Below are 20,901 nucleotides of genomic sequence, written 5' to 3' on the forward strand. Positions count from 1 at the left end.
ACGGCTCGATACTTTTACCATGCTCCCATTGTCTATTAGCAGTGATGGATGATAAATCTGATCTTACCTCCACTTTAACACCATCTACTTCAATTGTTTTTTTCTTAAGGGCGCTTGCTAGGATCTTTTCTTTCAGAGTATATATCATAAAATGAATCAAAATTCTCCTGGGTTTAGCATGATTCGGGTTCAACCTGAAAGGATCATGGTGTACTCTCTGAATATCCTTGGAGATCTCCTCCTCTATCTCCTCCAGCTGCAACTCACTCTTCAATAGCTGCACTACAAATTTTCTGATATCCGTTCCTTCTTTGCCCTCCAAGAGTTTTAACATTTTCAGGTTATTTCTTCTCTGCATATTCTCCAACCTTTCTACCCTTTCCTCATGCTCCCTATCTTTAATCTTGATTGTCTCTAGCTCTTTCCGATTGACCATAACTTCCTCTCTAAGGTACTTAACCTCCACCTCTAATGCAGTCGTACGGCTACTCAAACCACCTATCTTTTTCTCCAACAAGCCACAAGCCACCCTGATACTTTCCTGATTCAGCTCAGAAACCTCAAATTTCTTATGCATCTCCAAATTAAACATTTTAAGCAAAGCGACAACAGAGAAATCACTGCTATCCTGTTCCGATTCTGCCACCTTCTGCTGGACCAACTGGTCGGACTGCTTTCACTCTGCACCTGGTATGCTAGGACTATCAGGGGGGCCAATAATAACCCCAAAGCTACTTACTTCAGGGAGCGAAACCTGCTGCAGTAAACTTAAATTCACCTCATTCTGGACTTGTGCAACATCATCACCATCACCCATATCTAACGACAGGACCTGGAAACGATTAGGAATTAAGTGCTTGGACCAATCAACCAAATCTAAATCAAGCACCTCTCCCAAATAGTCCCCAGCACTGACCAAACTACACTCCCCACTCAAATAATCCTGTTTGGCTTTTGGGGATATCGGTGGCCCCGTTAACTTTGTCGGAGATGTGCAGGTTCTGTGCAAAAATACAATGTGGCACAAAAGCAAGCATGTTATGTAGTAATGTGTGTAAAAGAAAAGCGGCCTAAAACATGCACAGTTAGGTTAAAATAGTAAAGCACCAATGGGCCATGCAAGAAACACACAACACGCCTTCTGGGCTCACACCCATTCAGGCCGTCCTGCCAGAAGATCATACCTCTTCCCCTGGGCAGGTCCTTAATTCCCCTTCCAGAGAGTTGTTCTCACCTCTCCCTAGGAGGGCAGCAGGCTGTCTCGAGGACAGCAGTTGGGTGCAACCAAAGACTGTTAGTGGAAAGTTTTGGGCAACAAAATGACAACTTTCTACAAATTAAGGGCCCTCGATAGAAGGGGGTAGTGGACTTGGAACTTGGGTGGTGGGTGGGAGGTGGTGGGTTTAGGTGGGCATTTGGGGGTTTTGGTTGCTTCTGGTTTTTCTAATACCTGATATAGATTGTTCGCATCTACAGTGTGCTCATTCCTGGAATTTGTTCTATAGCGGGATATGGCTCTTTCTGTCTTATTGCCTAAGCTTTCTACCTTACAATGTAATGAGGGTTTGGGGCCATATGGTCAGGTGTTATTTATGCATGCGTCATAATATGTCAATAAAGAGATTTAATACAAAAAATGTATAATATAGGTACATTAAACTCAACTTGTGCATCAAGCTAGATTTTTTGCAATGATTCTTTTGATACCGTAAAGTTTCAACTTTAGTAGTGCCATTTGGAAGTTAGCAATACGGAGTTGTCAGTGTGTAACTCCACATGAACCAATGGGGCTACTCATCTTAACACAGTAAAATTGACGATTCAGGGTTTTTGCTGTCAGGATATGTAAAATATAACGGTTATCATTCTCTGTAATATAATACACTCTTCCTTTGAGGCTTGTTAGACCTACCTTGGGTGTGACTTACAAATATTAAAAAAAGAAGGTTTTGGCTTTGCCACAGGTTGAAATGGCACAGCCGAGTTAGCTGTTTTAATGCTACTCTACCAGCCTGCAATGGCAGTGTAGGAGATGTTACACATTGTCACACTTGTGGTGGCACAATAAGTATTGCAGTCCATGAGGAACACTTAATGTATAGACTGCGGGTACATCGGGTGTCATACAATAGACAGCAATGTAGTAGTAAACTTATGCTAATTGGAGATAAGCCAATTAAACATACACTTTTTAGGGTCAGAGTACATGCACCGAGTCCTGGAATGCAGGGTCCACAGGCACTACAGTCATTACACAGCACTAACTCGAGCAACAGTAGGGCAAAAAGCATACGGGGGAGATTGCAAAAAGAGTCTCTCACACTTAACAACATAATTAAGCATTGCGTTCGTTCTTTTACAACAAATAACCAAACAGTATAGCATTTCACCTACTCCTGAAATAAAAATGAGTCTTAAAAAACCAATGATAATGAACAGAATATTTCATGTTACAGATCTCTATACACCTGATGTTTTCTAATGAGAATTAGTCACATGTCAGCCACATTGCATTGAGGCTAGAACAGAATTTTGTCATAGTAAGAAATGTTTGATTTTTGTTTTGTTGTTGCAAATAACGTGTTATTGCACATTTATTTTCACAGGTGTGTGTCTATATTTGTGCATATGAATTAATGAAACAAGTAGTATTTATAAAAGGACAAACAGCTGTCATGGCCAGGGAATCTTAGTAAGCGAGTGAATGGGGTAATACGGACTTTAAAAAAGCTCTTGATTGGACACCATGGCGATGATCTTTACCTTTATACTTTCAACAATTCCATAGACATTCTTATTTACCAGTCACGTACCTTTATGCAAGGCAAGATCGCAAGGTTTATAATATGAAGAAATTCTAAAAATAATAGATTACGTAAAGTGAAAGAGAGGACTCTTATTTTGAATTGGTCTTCTGGATTCGCTTTTGCATTCATTCTATCTCCCAAATGCGGATATATTTCAAGTCCCCTTGCTTCATTAGTATTCCACATTCTAAGCTATGAGTTTTCTACAATGAATGGATTCTCAGATTATTTTACAATATCTGCATTCTTGTGAAGCTTTTTCTCATGTTTGCACAATGAATTGCCTTTATTAAGGGTATCTAAGTGAAGTGTTTCCTAAATTCTGAACAATGAAAAGGTTTCTCATCAGTATGGATTCTCTGAGAGTGATTTCGTATGAGTAAAGCTTACCCTACATTCTGTGCATGGATACGGTTTCTCACCAGTGTGGATGTTTTGATGTCTTAAGATAGCTTTCGTCTTAGTGAAGCCTCTCATACATTCAGTACACCAATGCAGTTTCCCACCAGTATGGATTCTCTGACGCTTCAACAGCTTACCCTATACAGTAAAGCTTTTCCTGCATTCTGTGCACTCATCAGGTTTTTAATCAGTGTGGATTCTCTGATGTTTCAACAAAGTGCTTTTCACAGTGAAGCTTTTCCAGCAATCTGTTCACGGATGGGTTTCTCACTAGAATGGATTCTCTGATGGCTCAGCAGGGTACCCTTCTCAGTAAAGCTTTTCATGCATTCTGTACACTGATAAGGTTTCTCACCAGTATGGATTCTCTGATGGGTGAACTGTATACCATTCCGAGTTCCGGCTTCTGTACACTGATATGGTTTCTCACCAGTATGGATTCTCTGATGGGTGAACTGCGTACCATTCCGAGTTCCGGATTCTGTACACTGATATGGTTTCTCACCAGTGTAGATTCTCTGATGCTTCAACAAATTGCTATTCGCAGTAATACTTTTCCTGCCTTCGGTACATTTATAGGGTTTCTCACCAGTGTGGATTCTCCGATGCTTCAACAATGTGCTCTTCTCAGTAAAGCTTTTCCTGATTCAGTACACTGATAGGGTTTCTCATTAGTGTGGAGTATTTGATGCTTCAACAAATTGATTTTCACAGTAAAGCTCTTCCTGCATTCTGCGCAATGATAGGGTTTCTCACCAGTGTGGATTCTCTGATGGTTCAACAGCATAGCCTTCACAGTAAAGCTCTTCCTGCATTCTGCGCAATGATAGGGTTTCTCACCAGTATGGATTCTCTGATGGCTCAACAACGTAGCCTTCACAGTAAAGCTCTTCCTGCATTCTGTGCATTGATAGGGTTTCTCGCCAGTGTGGATTCTCTGATGGTTCAACAGCGTACCCGTCAGAGTAAAGCTTTTCAAGCATTCTGTACACTGATAGGGCTTCTCACCAGTGTGGATTCTCTGATGGTTCAACAGCTTGCCCTTTTCAGTAAAGCTTTTCCCGCATTCTGTACACTGATAGGGTTTGTCACCAGTGTGAATTCTCTGATGGATTAACAAATTGCTTTTCATACTAAAGGTTTTCCTGCATTCTGTGCAATGATAGGGTTTCTCACCAATATGGATTCTCTGATGACTCAACAGTGCACCCTTTCGAGTAAAGCTTTTTCCACATTCTGTACACTGATAGGGTTTATCACCAGTGTGAATTCTCTGATGGATTAACAAATTGCTTTTCATAGTAAAGCTTTTTCCACATTCTGTACACTGATAGAGGTTTTCACCAGTATGGATTCTCTGATGCTTCAACAGAATATCCTTCTGAGTAAAACTTTTTGCGCATTCTGTACACTTATAGGGTTTCTCACCAGTGTGGATTCTCTGATGGTTCAACAGCGTGCCCTTTTCAGTAAAGCTTTTCCAGCATTCTGTACACTGATAGGGTTTCTCACCAGTGTGGACTCTCTGATGCTTCAACAGTGTACTCTCCTGAGTAAAGCTTTTCCCGCATTCTGTACACTGATAGGGTTTCTCACCAGTGTGGACTCTCTGATGAGTCAACAGCGTGCCCTCCTGAGTAAAGCTTTTCCCGCATTCTGTACACTGATAGGGTTTCTCACCAGTGTGGATTCTCTGATGCTTCAACAGCGTGCCCTTTTCAGTAAAGCTTTTCCCGCATTCTGTACACTGATAGGGTTTCTCACCAGTATGGATTCTCTGATGGGTCAACAGCGTAGCCTTCACAGTAAAGCTCTTCCTGCATTCTGTGCATTGATAGGGTTTCTCACCAGTATGGAATCTCTGATGGCTCAACAGATTATGCTTCACAGTAAAGCTTTTCAAGCATTCTGTACACTTATACGGTTTTTCACCAGTGTGGATTCTCTGATGGTTCAACAGCGCGCCCTTTTGAGTAAAGCTTTTCCAGCATTCTGTACACTGATAGGGTTTCTCACCAGTGTGGAGTCTCTGATGGTTCAACAGCGTGCTCTTTTGAGTAAAGCTTTTACCACATTCTGTACACTGATAGAGGTTCTCACCAGTGTGGAGTCTCTGATGCCTCAACAGCGCAAACTTCAGAGTAAACCTTTTTCCACATTCTGTGCAGTGGAAGTCTTTCTCTCCATTATGCACTATTTGTTGTTTTAAAAAACTGTTTGTCTTAATGAAGCGTTGCCTACATTCTGTATACTGATAGATTTTATTGGCGGAATGGCTTGTCTGATGCATCATCAGTATGCCGTTCTCACTGAATCATTTCCTAAATTTTGTACAGTGACAGGGTTTCTAACAAGTATGGTTACTCTGATGAATCTGATCTATGCTATTCCAAGTGAAGATGTTCTCACATTCGGTACACTGATAGGGTTCCTCACCAACATGAATTATCTTATGCGTCACTATTGAATTTTGTTTGCACTTTCTGTACAGTGGCATGGTTTCTAACCAGTATGGACTATATGACAACAGTGATTTCTTCTCAGCGAAGTTTTTCTCACATTCATTACAGTGAAAGTGTTCCTCACCAGCATGGATTATCAGTTGCTTTACCAGTGTGCCATTCTCAGTGTAGCTAATCCCACATTCTGTACAATTATAGCGCTCATCACCTGTATGGACTCTCTGGTCTCTCAACAGCTTCTTTGTCTCAGTGGAGCTTTTCCCCCATTCGGTACACTGGTACGGCCTATCCTCAGAATGAACTATTTGATGCCTGTACAGAGAAGAACCCTCAGTGCAGGTTTATCCACATTCCATAGACAGCTAGATTTTCTCCCCAGTGAACATTCTATGATATTTCAACAGAAATGTTCTGGGATCATGCTTTTCTCACACTCCTTACACTGGTATGACCTATCCTCAGGATATTCAGATTAACTGCTCTAATTTCACATTAGAATTACAATTGTGGGAGTTCTGAGTAAACCAAAGGTTTTTCACACTCTGTATACTCAAAGAGATGATTTCTGGTGTGAATCTTTTATAACTGTCCATTAAGATGAGCTCTGCATGAAATTTTTCACGAACTAGGTCTGTGTTTTTTCCCTGAATGTATACATCGTAGGGTGTGTATCCAGGTCCAACCTCCAGCCGAGGGTTTTCGCAGACTCTACACACTTGTACAGTTGATTAACTGGTGCTGGGGTGCTGCAGGTCTCTTCATCAGGCTTTATTGATTCTGTGAATGAAAAACAAATCTCTGTGAGGATGGGAATGAAATCAAAGGGACTTTTTCATTTATTTATTTATACAGCACATCATTCATCCATATGGATATCACGGCGTTAAGGACAGCACATTATTAGTGAGGGTAGAGTTCTGACAGAGGGTCTTTAGGTTGTTAAACAGGTCTTGGGTAACAGATTTGGTTTTCATGTTTTCCTGAATATTAGGTAGTCATTGATAAGCCTACGTTCTAGAGGTAATTAATTTGAGTGAGTCACTGCTAGATGTGAAAAGGAGCGATCTCTAGCCCTGCTCTTCTCGAGGCGCTTAGTTTTTGCCAGTGCCTAGTGGCATGACCTCAAGTTCCGTGTGGGTGCTTAAAAGACAACTCTATCACTAAGAATTCTAGGGCCCAACTGATGTAGGACTTTGTACGTATGACCGAACAGTTTAAATTTGGCCCTTTGTCGCACAGGGAGTCAGTGGAGCGTCCTCATGCTTTTTGATGCTAAACTGTACTTGCTTTTGTTGCATACCAGTTTGGCTGCCACATTCTGAACCATCTGCAATGGAGTGAAGAGGTAGTCCACCATACCCACAAAGAGTGCGTTCCCATAGTCCCATTTGCTAATTAGCAGTGCTTTGGACGATGGTCATCCAACACTCTAGAGGAATCCATTGAAAGAGTCTTTTTAGCAATTTTAGAGTTGCAAAGCTTTTCCCACAAAGTGTACGCATGTTTAGTGCATTATCAACAAGAATGCCAACGTTTTTTGCAGCCTATTTAACTGCGGGTGCATTGCCCAGTGACGAGTGCCACCAGGTTGCATTCCAGACTGACTATGCTCCTCTAAAGAGCAGAATCTCAGATTTGTCTGCATTCAGTTTCAGACAGTGATTGGACATCCAAGCCACTATTCCAGAGAGGCAGTTGGTTAGTCTAATCCTTGTATCTTTGAGCCCATCAATAGCAATCGACAGTTGTGTATCATCTGCGTAAGAGCAGAATTAGACTCCCCATTTTTCGGTGATTTTCGCCAATGATGATATGAAGACATTAAAAAGGGTAGGGCTAGGAAAGGGACTATAAAGGACAGAGAAAATAGATGAGGAAGGAGTGATTTTGAAGAGGAAGGAGTGATTTTGAAGGGGAAAGGCAGAGAAGGAGGTAGCAGAAACGCAACGGGGTCTGCACTCAAGATATTTAGGTTTAATGTCAGAGTTAGAGGATAAATGTAAAGTCCACTTTTCTGATTGCAACTGGTGAACTAGTCGATCCTATTGGTGTCTCCTCCAATCAGATCAGAACTGATCAGACTGTTCAGTTTTGAAAAAATGTGCGCCTCTTAACCATGACATTTTCTGGTTGATAACCCAGCAACAGTACTAGTACACCCAAGATTAACCAGTAACTTTTAGGACTAGTAGAGTGTGTGAACTGTCCCTCCACTAACTCAGACTCTAAATACCAGATCCCTGTAAGCGCCACTGGAACCGCCTTAGAATTTTATTGACTTTGTGAAGTAAACTTCCATAATGCAGGCAATATTGGATTACGTCTCTGAACAAATTAGCAGTCTTTCAAATCTAAGGAGCGGTTTCATAACATTGCAGACCTACAATGTCCTAATGCAGTTAGTTTTCTCCTGTAAAGCAGCGATGTGAGGGCGTGTCATGATATTTGAAAAATCCATTTAGAGATTTTGCAGTAGAAACTTTCTCCGCTTGTACTCATTGACTAACTGGGTAAGGAAGCATAAAGAAACCAACAGAGACTAGGCAACTGGTCTCTGGAGGAATATATTCTATATTTATTAACCCACTACTAGTAAAAGACACACATCAGTGAATCATAAATCACACAAGCATAGGTTATGGATAATTCTTCACAACAAATGATCCAAGTGCCGAAATATCTTCTCACAAATTAATGAACATTGCCATCAAATCTCTCAATAAAAGCATCACCCCAAATCGGACTTGCAGTCAACAATACCATAAGCTGTCTTCAGAAATGCAATCATGGTGTTGTGAAGGACCACCTACAGAAAAAATATAATGGCAGTTATGTAACAATTCTGCTCTCCGTGGAACAATCTTTGAAGCCTTATCTATTAGTCTATATATCTAATGCACAATCCAGATTGTTAATTTGGACTGAAGAATCAATAACAAGTGACTCCCATATTATGGCATTTTTGGCAACAACGCTTTGGATTCTGGTGTAAGCAAATTTACTTTTCCCTTTTAAGGCTCAGGCTTCTGAGGTCCACTACGCAAGTGGTGTTGCTTAAAATTCAGATTTGCACGTTTGAGACCCACATCCAAAGTTTAAAAAAATAATAATCTTAGTTTCGACCCCAAAAAAGATTTGTGTTGCATAATTCACACTCAATACAGAGCATTTCAGACAGCAAGAGTCTGCATAGTGTACACATTGCTAGTGCAATAGGCAGACAATCCACATGTAAACAACAAAAGCAGGGCCTTTAATTTTGATGAAAAGTTTACAATGTTATCACTGCCAAGCCTGAAAAAGCAGAGGTGTGCACTAATATAATGCATTTCGTAGACATAGGTATGCAAAACCTTGTCATTTTTTCCAACAATTTCACCAAAAATACTTTCTGAATCATAATGCAAATGTGCATGAAATTAATATTTTATCTATGTGTGTTTTTTTTTCTGGTTCAGCGGTTTCAATTCTTTACTGAACCAACTTTCCTTAATGGAAGGCACCCTTTACAGGGAGAATTCAATGTGTGGTAGAAAATAAGGATTGGAAAGACCTGCTGTAGACTGCAGTGGATGCACGTCTGTTGCCTGCTACTTGGAAACTGGACTGGAGCAGCAACGGAGGACAAGTGATGGCCGTCCGTGAGCTTCATCTACCACCTCTTGGCCTCCATGAACTCCATCTTTCCTCACTGGCAGGGGGGGCAGCTGGGCGCTGCAGAATGTGAGCTGTGAACCTAGCTCGAGGAGCATGGGAGGGTGGCAACTTCCAAGGTATTCTTCTGCCTGCTAACAAGTGTCATGTGTTACGGGTGCTTGCTGCCTGGTTCTCCACTCCAGCCCTGGATGCCCTGAGGTCTGAGGCAAGCTTTTAAATCTGCCTTAGTGCAGCACCTGTGAGTAGCTCACGTAGAGTGAGCGGGCCAGGCTGATCTCTGCCACAAATCACGTATTACCATGACAGACCTGAGCTATCCTCGGCTCTGGGTATGATCACAGAGCTGCAAGCAGGATAACAAACAGGGAAGTGACAGAGTCACAGTATCCACGCTCAGAGAGAAGACTGTTACACAATCACTTCTGTAATGTTACTGCTGTACGGCACCCCGTAGTGACATGTGCGCGTAAAGCCAATCAGATAGCGCCATTTCAGCCAGAGACCTTTTTTGTGGCCAAGAAGATAAATATAGCAGACATCGTGCTCCTCACCTGATTTCACAATTATTTCGCAAATTGCGAAATAACAAAATGCTGGAGGGTCTGACAGGCTCTAGGAGGGTCAGAGGAGCACTGAGACTGCGAGGGCTCAGAGGAGCACTGAGGCTGCAGGGAGCTCAGAGGAGCACTGAGGCTGCAGATAGCTCAGAGGAGCACTGAGGCTGCAGATAGCTCAGAGGAGCACTGAGGCTGCGAGGGCTCAGAGGAGCACTGAGACTGCGAGGGCTCAGAGGAGCACTGAGGCTGCAGGGGGCTCAAAGGAGCACTGAGGCTGCAGATAGCTCAGAGGAGCACTGAGGCTACAGATTGCTCAGAGGAGCACTGAGGCTGCAGGGAGCTCAGAGGAGCACTGAGGCTGCAGATAGCTCAGAGGAGCGCTGAGGCCGCGAGGTCTCAGAGGAGCACTGAGGCTGCAAGGGCTCAAAGGAGCACTGAGGTTGCGAGGGCTCAAAGGAGCACTGAGGTTGCGAGGGCTCAAAGGAGCACTGAGGCTGCGAGGGATCAGAGGAGCACCGAGGCTCTAGGAGCTCAGAGGAGCTGTCACATAGTTACAGAGGGCACTGTCAACATCTTTAAGTTAGCATGGCCCGAGAGCCATGATGCTGCTTCTGCACACACTACTAGACGCTTTCTCTAATGCAAGACTGTTACTCTGTTCACATGAGAACTGCCTGCTGCAACCATTCTCTGCTTATTCCTGGAGTTTAGCCTGAACAAGCAAGGTCAAACAACAATGCCCCTTGTTATTCTGTTCTGTTCAGGCCCTAGCACGTAGGCAAAAAATACCCTGCAGCTGCTGTTTGTGGAACACTCACATTTTTGATATTACAAGAATGTTTGTTTAACAGACACAGACTTGGAGAGGGACCTTTCCAGGGAGATGAGCAACATGCACCTGTGATGTAGAAATATGATTGAGGTCCTATAGTATGGGGTCTGCTGACAAAGCCCAGAGATCTTCTATTATATAATATTACATATTCTGTCCACGTGGAGGGAGCTTAGGCATTATAGTCCTGTCCCCATTGTCTTTTAAAAATGACATCTCTTTTCATAATGTATGGGCTTGCTGCGATGCGGACAATATTTGTATTATGAGTTATTACTCTAGTAGTGGCATGTATACTGATTTTTAGAGCACGTTAGTTAGAAATAAATATTTAAAACTAATTCAGTGACTCTGTCAGATATTATAGTGGACAGGTACGAGAGTGTGAGCAAAAGTGAGTGTCTTGTTACCACGATTCCAGAGAGATCAGGGAGTGTTGTGTTCTGGGTTGTCTAATCATTTGTTTCTCCATTTGTGAGTAGGAGAGCGAATATGACACTATAGCTAGTCCGTCTTGGGCTTGTGGGTACGAAGGCGATAGGAAGACTTAGCCCCTATACACCGAGGTTCCATATACCTGTGCATAGTTTTGTTATTTGCAGAATTCCTACATGAGAGCACTGAGAGTACAGGAGGAGGGTCGAGGTGAGGCGAGCGAGGCGATCGAGTTGGCGGTGCGGGGGAGTCACGGATCACAGCGGCTCGGACACGTACCTGGCTCCAATTTGACCTGACCCACCTGGAGAAAATCACCATTGGGTTACATTTTAACCAGCCGGAAGCAGTGACTACGGGGTCCCCGTCTGAGAGCCCGGTAGAGCGGCGAGGCAGAACCCAGAGACAGGCCTCGGCAGGCAAGTGCGAAGGTTTCAAGCGGGCATCTGGAACATAAGCATGAGAGCCCGGTCTCCCTTCGCGGCGGCCGTGGATTGAAGTGCCCCCCGGGAGTGTCCCACAGAGGCGGCCCAACTAGGTCCAGCCTAAGGGTCACCCCAAGGGTGGGAATACATACGATCTATGGACACAACATCTCCCATATTCATACATGATTATGGCAATGCTTTTAAGGGCCTAGAGCCTTCTACAGTCAAAACGCTTCTTGGAGCTACAACTGTAAAAGGCAAATCCCCAAGGGCAAGTATAACAATAGGTGGATGGCCAAAAGATCTAACCCCTCTCTCACCAATGGGGCAGGAGTCATCTTCTCGTCGGCTCTCAGGTACACTGTTCAGGGGGTAGACGAAAAGATCTTTGTCTTGGCACAACTTGGGAGCCCCTCCAGCTTTATTTGATCTAAATACAACAAAACAGGCAGCAAACCAGGAAGAGGGATTGGGCTTGGGAACAGCTGGGAGGACTTCAACCGGCACTAGCAGCCCGCACAATACTCCAATAATCTCGACGGTCACCTGCCTCAGACCAAAAGAAGATACGGCCATCGCCACTCCAACCCCGGGTACCACAGCTATTATTAGCAAAGGAGGGTCATGCACAACCATAGGATCTTCCCCTGAGCTCGACCCGGAGAAAAGGGACTCTTTATATAGATCACCATCATTCCTGCCATTCGAGCTCTCATGTGCTCAGGACAACTTGTTAAGATCAGTCAGCCCATCCCTCACAACTGCCATAAACGTGTTATCATGGCAATCAGAGAAACTTGAACTGCAAATGGATGCTGTTAGAAATGGGATTTCCGGTTGGCTAAGGCTTGCACCAAAACCAGGCAGAAAACACCACTCTAGTCAGGGCAAGGGAGTTACACGCCAAGATAACCCCTGCTCACCCCCTTGGTAGCGTGACACGAGCAGTAAGGCTTACCCCGGAGGCAATATAAGTTAAGTATTTGCACACACACCCACCAGCAACAACATCCCAGGCCCCCCACAAAAGGAACTCCACACAAGGTTATATATAAAAATAGCCGTCGTATTATACCAAACACATTGTTATGTTATGTTATGTTAATTAATTTATAGAGCGCGTCTGTTACCCGTGGGTGTCCTGGCGCTATCTGCTATCCCGAGGGAGGGAAAACAGACGAGTTGCACGGTAAAGAGGTGGTTCTAGAACAACCAAGTTTTAAGCATTTTTCTGAATGGTGGCAAATCCGTGCAACTCCTCAAATAAAAGGGAAGCTGATTCCACAGTTTTGCTGCGCCCACCACAAAGTTTTTCCCGCCCTAGCGGGATTTTTTCCACTGGTGGTACTCTCACCAGTTTTTGAGCTGATGAGTGTAGAGGCCTAGTTGGTAGATACCATTGAAGTTGGTCCTGTAGACAGCGTGGTCCCTTGTTCTGAAGTTACTTAAAAACGAGGCCCATCGAGTTGAAGTGCACTCGTTGTCTCACTGACAACCAGTGAAGTCGTCGGATTTCACTAGAAATAGGGGAGAATTTAGGTATGCCTAAAATCAGCCTAGCAGCTATGTTCTGCAGCATCTGTAGCCTATGCAACAGCCTCTCTTGGATGTTTAAATAGAGGCTATTGCAATAGTCCAGTCTTGACATGGCCAGTGCCGTAACCACCGTCTGTCGACTCTCCTTAGGCAGAAAAGGGAGGATTTTCTTGGTAGTTCTAATAGTGAACATCGTGAATGACACCATGGCGTTGACCTGTTTTTTCAAGTCCAATCTGTCATCCAGATACACTCCCAAATTTTTCACATGTGTGGAAGGTACAGGCAGAGGTCCCAAAGAGTCAGGCCAGCATTCTGGGGTCCACAAGTTACTATCGTTCCCAAATAGAATTACCTCAGTCTTGTCTGAGTTTAATTTAAGACAATTACTGGCCATCCATGATCCAACGGCTTCCATACATTCATGTAGCTTGTGGCTAACAGCCCCTTCTAATCCTGGAAGGAGGGATACCACTATCTGCGTATCGTCCGCATAGGAGGTAAGATGGAAACCAAAAGATCTTATCAATGGAGCCAGGGACGATACGTACACTTTAAATAGAGTTGGACTTAATGATGATCCCTCTGGGACCCCACTGGGAAGTTGAAAAGGGGCTGAGCAAAACTCTCCAAGGACTACTATCTGCCTACGATCAGAGAGGAAAGACTTGAAGATCTTCCAGGCAGAGTTCTTTACTCCGCAGGCTGACAAACGGTCCATCAGAAGATCATGATGGACCGTGTCAAACGCTGCTGAGAGATCCAGCATAATCATTGCTGCTTTACCACCCTGATCCAGAGTTTTCCTAATCTCGTCAGTAGATTTTAAGAGGGAGGTTTCTGTACTGTGGCCCTCCCGGAAGCCATATTGAGTACAATCAAGCACCTCAGCGTCATAAAGATATCTGCTCAAATATCTATTAATCCATTTCTCCAACATTTTGGCTGGAAAAGGTAGGCGAGAAATGGGTCTGAACTTGCGAACATCTGTTGAGTCAAGATTCGTTTTTTTTTAGCAAAGGGATCAAGGAGGCCGTCTTCCAATACGCCGGAAAGATGCCCACCCCCAATACCGTATTAAAAAGGGGAGTCAGAGCCGTAGTAAAGATTTGAGGGATCAATTTGGCTATTTTAATAGGAATGGGGTCATAAGGGGAGCGTGATTTCAAGTTTTGCAAAAGTATGGCAGTATCAGTGTTGGATAGCAGAGGGAATTCAGTCAAAGTGTTCTGCGTTTGTGAGGCCATGTTATTATCCATGCCAGGTTCCTGAGAGAGAGACCATTGTTGGCATTATTGAAGGTTGAGAAAATATCCTCAACTTTATCTAAAAAGTACCTGGCGATTTTATCACAGAGTTCCTGGCTCTCTGCCACTTGTGACGTATGAGGGTTGGCCAATTTGCAGACAATCTTAAAAAGTTCTTTTGCTGAGTTTTCCGCTAGTTCAATTTGATTAGCAAAGTATTCTTGCTTAGTCGTAAGCAACAGTTGCTTATATGCCCGTATACTTTATGTTTTGTTTTATCCTCTGCCTTATAACCCTTCCTCCATTCCCGTTCAGAGTGCTTACAGATACATTTCTGAGCTTTTAGATTAGGGGTATACCAGGGGGCAGAAGGATAGATCCTTTTAGGGTAGAAGCGTTTTTTGGGGCGAGCTTATCACAAGCTTCATTAACCCAATCATTAAATCTGGTAGTAACCATGTCAACCTCACCAACTCAGGGGTGTGGAATTTAATTAAATATCTACTTGTCCATGGGGCAGGCTGCTTAATAAATCTACTTGTCCTGTAACAAAATGTCCCCTTTTTGCCATGTAATGCGGCAACAAATTACGCAGCAATCTCATTATATAAGAGTTCTGATATAGCCTGTCTGATTATGCCAGGGTTCATACCCTAGTAGTGTTTGAATACTAGCAATTCACTTATGCTGCTATGTTTCTGCAGGTCTATATACTGGGGCTGAAGGTAGTGGTAAGCAATAGTTCCAGGGTTGGAATGCCCTTTTTAGTCCGTGCAAACCTACTAACCTGCATGTTTTAAGGGTTTTCACCAATTCTTCTGAGAACGGTCAGAAATTTACTACTGACAGTGGCAGACTTAAAACTTCTTCCAGGGTTGGGAAAAAAGTGGTAGGAGGAAAAGTGAACTTGATAACATTGAGATTTTCACATAAGCAAATCTACACCTGCATATTTGCTCATGCTAAAATGCAGTTCACAAATATTTTCAGGGAGTACTATTTCTTGGCCTATTTCTGTAAATTCTTGTGAATTCATGGAAACTGTACATATGCACTTAATGCAAGGATATAAACAATGGATGCACATTTGAGACTATCTTTAATAATTGGGCCTCTAATTAGGCCTGGCGTTAACCATGACCTTTTGTTTAGTTTTTTATTCTGTCTCTCTGTGTCTGTCTATCAGCTGGCCTCCCTGTAAGTGACAGTATTTTGCTCTTTTAGAAGAAGCATATTGGCACACAAAGTAGTTTTGTACAGTGCCCAGAACCGCTGTGGCAACGTGTGCTGAGACCAACATTTTTTTGTTTTGCTTTTACCAATGCTTGTTAGAATGGTGAGGACCCAGCAGCTCCCACATTGTTAAGGTTTTACAAAAACCATGCCTAAACAAGTCACGCCTTGACAAAACCAAAAGGCTGACCACCAATTTCAGACCCTCTAGCTTTGCCAATGCTTGTTTGTTCTTGTTTTCCATATTCATATTTAAACTGGTTACACTGATATTCCATTCTGAATGTTTTTGGGAAATACTAACATACATCAACATGTTACTAAGTGATGCTGCAAAGATACAGTACCTAAAACCTTACAGTAGTTTAGCTAAATGTTTTCTTTTCTTACATGCATTTTTTTGTGAACATTTTATTTTAAAAGCAAAAAATCATTACTCTTGATTTCAAGCTTCTGCAAATATTTGCATATAATCAAAGAGCATTCTGGGTACATTTTACAGAGCCTCATTATTAAACTTTGGAAATGTGGGTACACTTTTATACTGGAACCACTGTCAGTAGTGCAGGCTGAGCTTAAAACATTTACTTTTAGTGCTCACCCTAATAATAAAGGCTTTGCGTTAATTAACCATATATACAAGTTTGAACTGCATTAACACACATATTACATATAACACACACTTTACCTTAATTGTAGAGAAAGCCCTTCCCTGAGCCACAATGTGGTACTGTAAACTGGCAGCCAAAGTGTTTGTGCTGCAGGGGCTTGGGCCTACTTGTCCAAAGGACAAAATGCACATTAACACCTTGGGTGCTAAGGGTTTTCCCCCTCCGGTGCTGGACAATGAATTTCCCCATTGTTTGTGACAAGGTCAACTCGTCATAAGCACAGGGCAGGTAAAACCCATGACGAGTTGACCTTGTCACTAGCATGGAAGTGGTTAAAACTTGTTACCCTTGACCCCAAACAATATGCCTCGGGCATCGGGCTATAGGAATTCCACATCCCTGCCAACTAAAGAGGGCAATGTGGATTCCAAGAGGTCTGACAAATCTTTAGCTTCAATCTTATTCCAGGCACGTGTGAAGCTGGGCTTTGTTTTAGCTTTCACATGATTCTGTTTAGCCAAGCAGGCTATCTCAAATAGAATAGCAGCATGGTCCGACCATACTACTGGGCACACCTCAAAGACAGATAGCTGTGGGTAATTTGAAAAGATCCCATCCAGTGTATGTCCTGCCGAGTGGGTGGCCCCTTTAACTATTTGTAAAAGGTCTAGTCCATTCATGAGGTCCAATAATTCCTGTGTGTCTAAATCTGCAGTGTCTTCTAAATGGAAGTTAAAGTCGCGCATTATGGAAAAAGATCTGTCACTTATGCCTTCCTCCATCAAATTACCCACTAAATCAATAAACGAATTTCTCGCCCTGGTGGCCTATATAACAAAATTCCTCTAAAATTATCCTTGTGTGGAAGAAAGAGGGAGAATCTCAAGGCTTCACATCCCCCATTAGTAATTGTTTTAAATATAGCTTTAAATAGATAGTAAACTCACACCTTACAATGTGCCATAGGCACAGGCAGAATTTACGGGGGATTATGTACATGGGATAGGGCCACGTCGGCCACTGTCAGGAGCACTTTGAAGGAATAACACTTAGCACATAGCACATATAATAACTGAGCAACAAAAATAGCAAAAGGTAGCACACAACCAGTAACCACTGGTAAAAGGTAAGTACCACCTACACAATCCTAAACACTTTAGGCAAATATCACGCAGGGAACCATGAACTCCCTAGTAGAACCTCCTAAGCATGACACAGACATTCAGAGGTATAGAGAAAGAAGCTTTACACATGATGCATGAAAACACCTTCAGAGGTAATCACATTTGCACAGGAAAATCACTTAAGGCAAAAAACATATACCCCACGCAAGGGCACCACACGTGAACTGTCCCCCAGGCCAACTGGCCTCTCAGGGGCTGAAACGCCCTGTGTCCAAAAAAGTCAGGGCAGGCTGCGCAGGCAGCCAAAGGAGATGCAAGGTCCTAAACGAGATGGTAAGTCTGTTCAACAAAAGAAGTTCAAAGAGTAATAAGAAGCAACACAGGAAATTATTTTTAAAGAAACTTATTATTTATGTCTTCAAATCAAATTCAAATTTTGCAAGGGTTCATGATCAAAATAGATGCACAAAAATCTTAGGTATAAGGAAACAACAAAATCAATCCATCAATACATAAGAAAAACAGTCCAGTCTGTAAATCAAATAGAAATTGACTCCTTATAAAAATAAACAGAAAGTCAGGTGCAGAGTGTAGACATAGACTGATGTGTCGACGTTTCGGTCTCACAAGTTTTATCCAAAGACCATCATCAGGACGATAGGTTTTAAATGCAGTACGAATGACCCTTCTAGTAAAACAGAGAAAGCACAATGAATATTCTAAAGTGCAGTTCAACTTGTGAATTTGTACCCTCAGGGATTCAACAACTTATCCCTTTGTTTGCGATCCACGTGGTGATCCAGGTATGAGAATAAATTCTTTGTTTTAGGGTCCAGATGCGTTCTGAAGACAACAGACGCACAGGCTCGTCAGTATCGGGTCAAAAGGCGATCTGTTGTCTTCAGAACGCATCTGGACCCTAAAACAAAGAATTTATTCTCATACCTGGATCACCACGTGGATCGCAAACAAAGGGATAAGTTGTTGAATCTCTGAGGGCACAAATTCACAAGTTGAACTGCACTTTAGAATATTCATTGTGCTTTCTCTGTTTTACTATAAGGGTCATTCGTACTGCATTTAAAATCTATCGTCCTGATGATGGTCTTTGGATAAAACTTGTGAGACCGAAACGTCGACACATCAGTCTATGTCTACACTCTGCATCTAACTTTCTGTTTATTTTTATAAGGAGTCAATTTCTATTTGATTTACAGACTGGACTGTTTTTCTTATGTATTGATGGATTGATTTTGTCGTTTCCTTATACCTAAGATTTTTGTGCATCTATTTTGATCATGAACCATTGCAAAATTTGAATTTGATTTGAAGACATAAATAATAAGTTTCTTTAAAAATAATTTCCTGTGTTGCTTCTTATTACTCTTTGAACTTCATTTATTGAACAGACTTACCATTTCTTTAGGTGTATTTCCTCAGGGCTAGTGTGGTAGCTTCTATGAGGTCTTAAGCAAAAATATCAATAATTACAACAGTGACTGATTGTTTCAGTCGAAAAGTCTTAAGTAATAAAGACTATCATACTGTTTTAACAAAAACTTTTAAATAAATCCCTTGCTGGAACTTTCCCTTAACTATATATTGTCTGCCCGATCCCGCAAGGGTATATTGGGTTACCCACTTCTCTAATCAGGTCCTAAACGAAGCAGCTGCCCACTACGTGCTGGGCAGCTGGAGATCTCCTCTGGGCTCTAAATAAACAATGTGGAAGCCTCCTGGGCTCTGGCACAGCTGTGCTCCAAACAGTTGGGAGCCTCGTGGGGTCGAAACAGAAATGCTGCCACCACTGGGGGAGCGGCCCGCTACCAAACGGGCCGCTCTACCCTCAGAAATGCCCCTTTGCTGGTGGAGCCTCTGGGCTCTAATCAAATGTGCCCCGTCGTTGGAGTCCCCCCTCTGGGGACTCGGAATAGCCAACTGCCCTCAGGAGCCTCTCGTGGGCTATGAACAACAAAGGAATGCCCCTGACGTTGGAGCGTTTTGGCTCGATCTGCCAGAAATGTCCCCCGAGGATGTTGGAGCCCGACAGGCTCTAAGTAAATAATGCCCGGTATCGTGGGAGTCCCGCTCGGGGGACTAGAGTTAGCAAAAATGCCCCCGGAAGCCTTGCACACCTTTCCTTGTGTGCCCCCGACCTGCTGCTCCACGTAGGCGGTCTCTGGCGCCACTCACCGGCTCTCCAGGTCTCTTCTTTCACTCAGGGAGCTTCGCTGCTCTGGCGGCCGGTGCTCCTATCTGGCGGCGGGCGGGGCTCTCCGCACTTCAGGACCTCGCTGGTGGCTGCGGGGAGCACTGCCGGTCTCCCTCTCCACACAGGGGACCGGCGAAGTGCGGCATGGCTTCCCAAGGCACACGCAGGAGCACAGGGTAGGCTCTCGTCGCTTCCTGCTTCCAGTTTCTGGTGGAAGCACTTCCGGGTCGCCGCGGACAGAGCAGGGGCCCGTAGTATTGATGGCTGTGTCGGCGGTCTCTCGAGGTGCCAAACGAGGGGTAGGCACCCTCAATAATTAAATATAAAGTCCCTGGCGGGGTGGCACCTGCCTAAATAAATAAATAAAACGGGGTGGGCTCCTGTGAAGGTAATAAAAAAAATAGCAGCAATCCTGCAGGGTGGGCACCTGCTCTGGAATAAGCAAAATGGGTGGATCACCACGCCACGGAATCCCTCGAGACAGGGAATGGAAGCTCGGGCTGCAGTTTAAAAGTATGAGGGCTCCCTGCACTCAGGACCTAGCGCTCCCCAGGCGCTTCTACAGGCAGAGTCCAGGAAAAGCCTAGCAAAAGTTCTTAGGCAGGCAAGGGGGCAAAGGCTGAGCCCAGGGGCCAGCTCACAGGGCCCTTCAGGCAGGGAGGCAGTCCCCAGTGGCGGTCCTCCTGGCGCCCAGCAGTAGCAGGCCCCCCTCAAATTAGGATCAGGAGGAGAACCTTTTGCAAGGGGTCACAGCCCCTTTTTATACACAATCCTTTGTCTAGGCTGCAGGGTGGGAGGAAAACCAGTCGTAGCTGGTTTTGGAGCACTCTGATGTGCTCAGCCCCTCTTCCCATTCACTGGCCAGGCTAGGGTCATCAGTCGCACCACAGGGGGCGGAGACAGCATTGTGTGGGGAAAGCCAAGCCCTATTCAGGTCCCAGGTGCACTCCTCTCTCATATCAATCATGTAGATCTCTCCACTCACCAGCGGGGCAGACCCATCCTGCCTCCTGGAGCCAGGCTCACCAGCCAGCTCTAGCCAATCACAAGCTAGACAGCCAATTTACATAAATTACACAGACATGCCAACTTCTAGAAGTTGCACTTCCACACTAGACACAATAACGCCGCACACATCATCGCGCAGCATTTAGTCACACGAGTCCGCACATACCAAACTCGACCCTGCACTCCCCACACATCAGGAACTAACATGGGCACATACATTCTCCATGCATTCCTACGGGAGGGCAGGCCAACCTCACCACACGCACGCACTTCACCCTGGGACACAGAGGTAAAGTACGCAGAAGCCAAAAATCACTGACACCAGGTCACAATTAAAAGCAAAAAGTTTA

At 43.8% G+C, this 20,901-nt stretch overlaps 1 pseudogene across 1 annotated transcript in view; it reads right to left on the reverse strand.

Moving 5' to 3' along the window:
* Positions 1-2,426: 2,426 nt before the first annotated feature.
* The window catches only part of LOC147668672 (uncharacterized), a 96,833-nt pseudogene continuing 78,358 nt past the window's right edge, over positions 2,427-20,901 (reverse strand). Inside the window, exon 5 of the transcript XR_015303844.1 lies at positions 2,427-6,448. The product of XR_015303844.1 is annotated as an uncharacterized LOC147668672 (transcript). The remainder of the gene's footprint in view (positions 6,449-20,901) is intronic.

Source organism: Lissotriton vulgaris, unplaced genomic scaffold (assembly GCF_964263255.1).
Source record: "Lissotriton vulgaris unplaced genomic scaffold, aLisVul1.2 SCAFFOLD_1450, whole genome shotgun sequence".
NCBI classification, from domain to species: Eukaryota; Metazoa; Chordata; class Amphibia; order Caudata; family Salamandridae; genus Lissotriton; species Lissotriton vulgaris.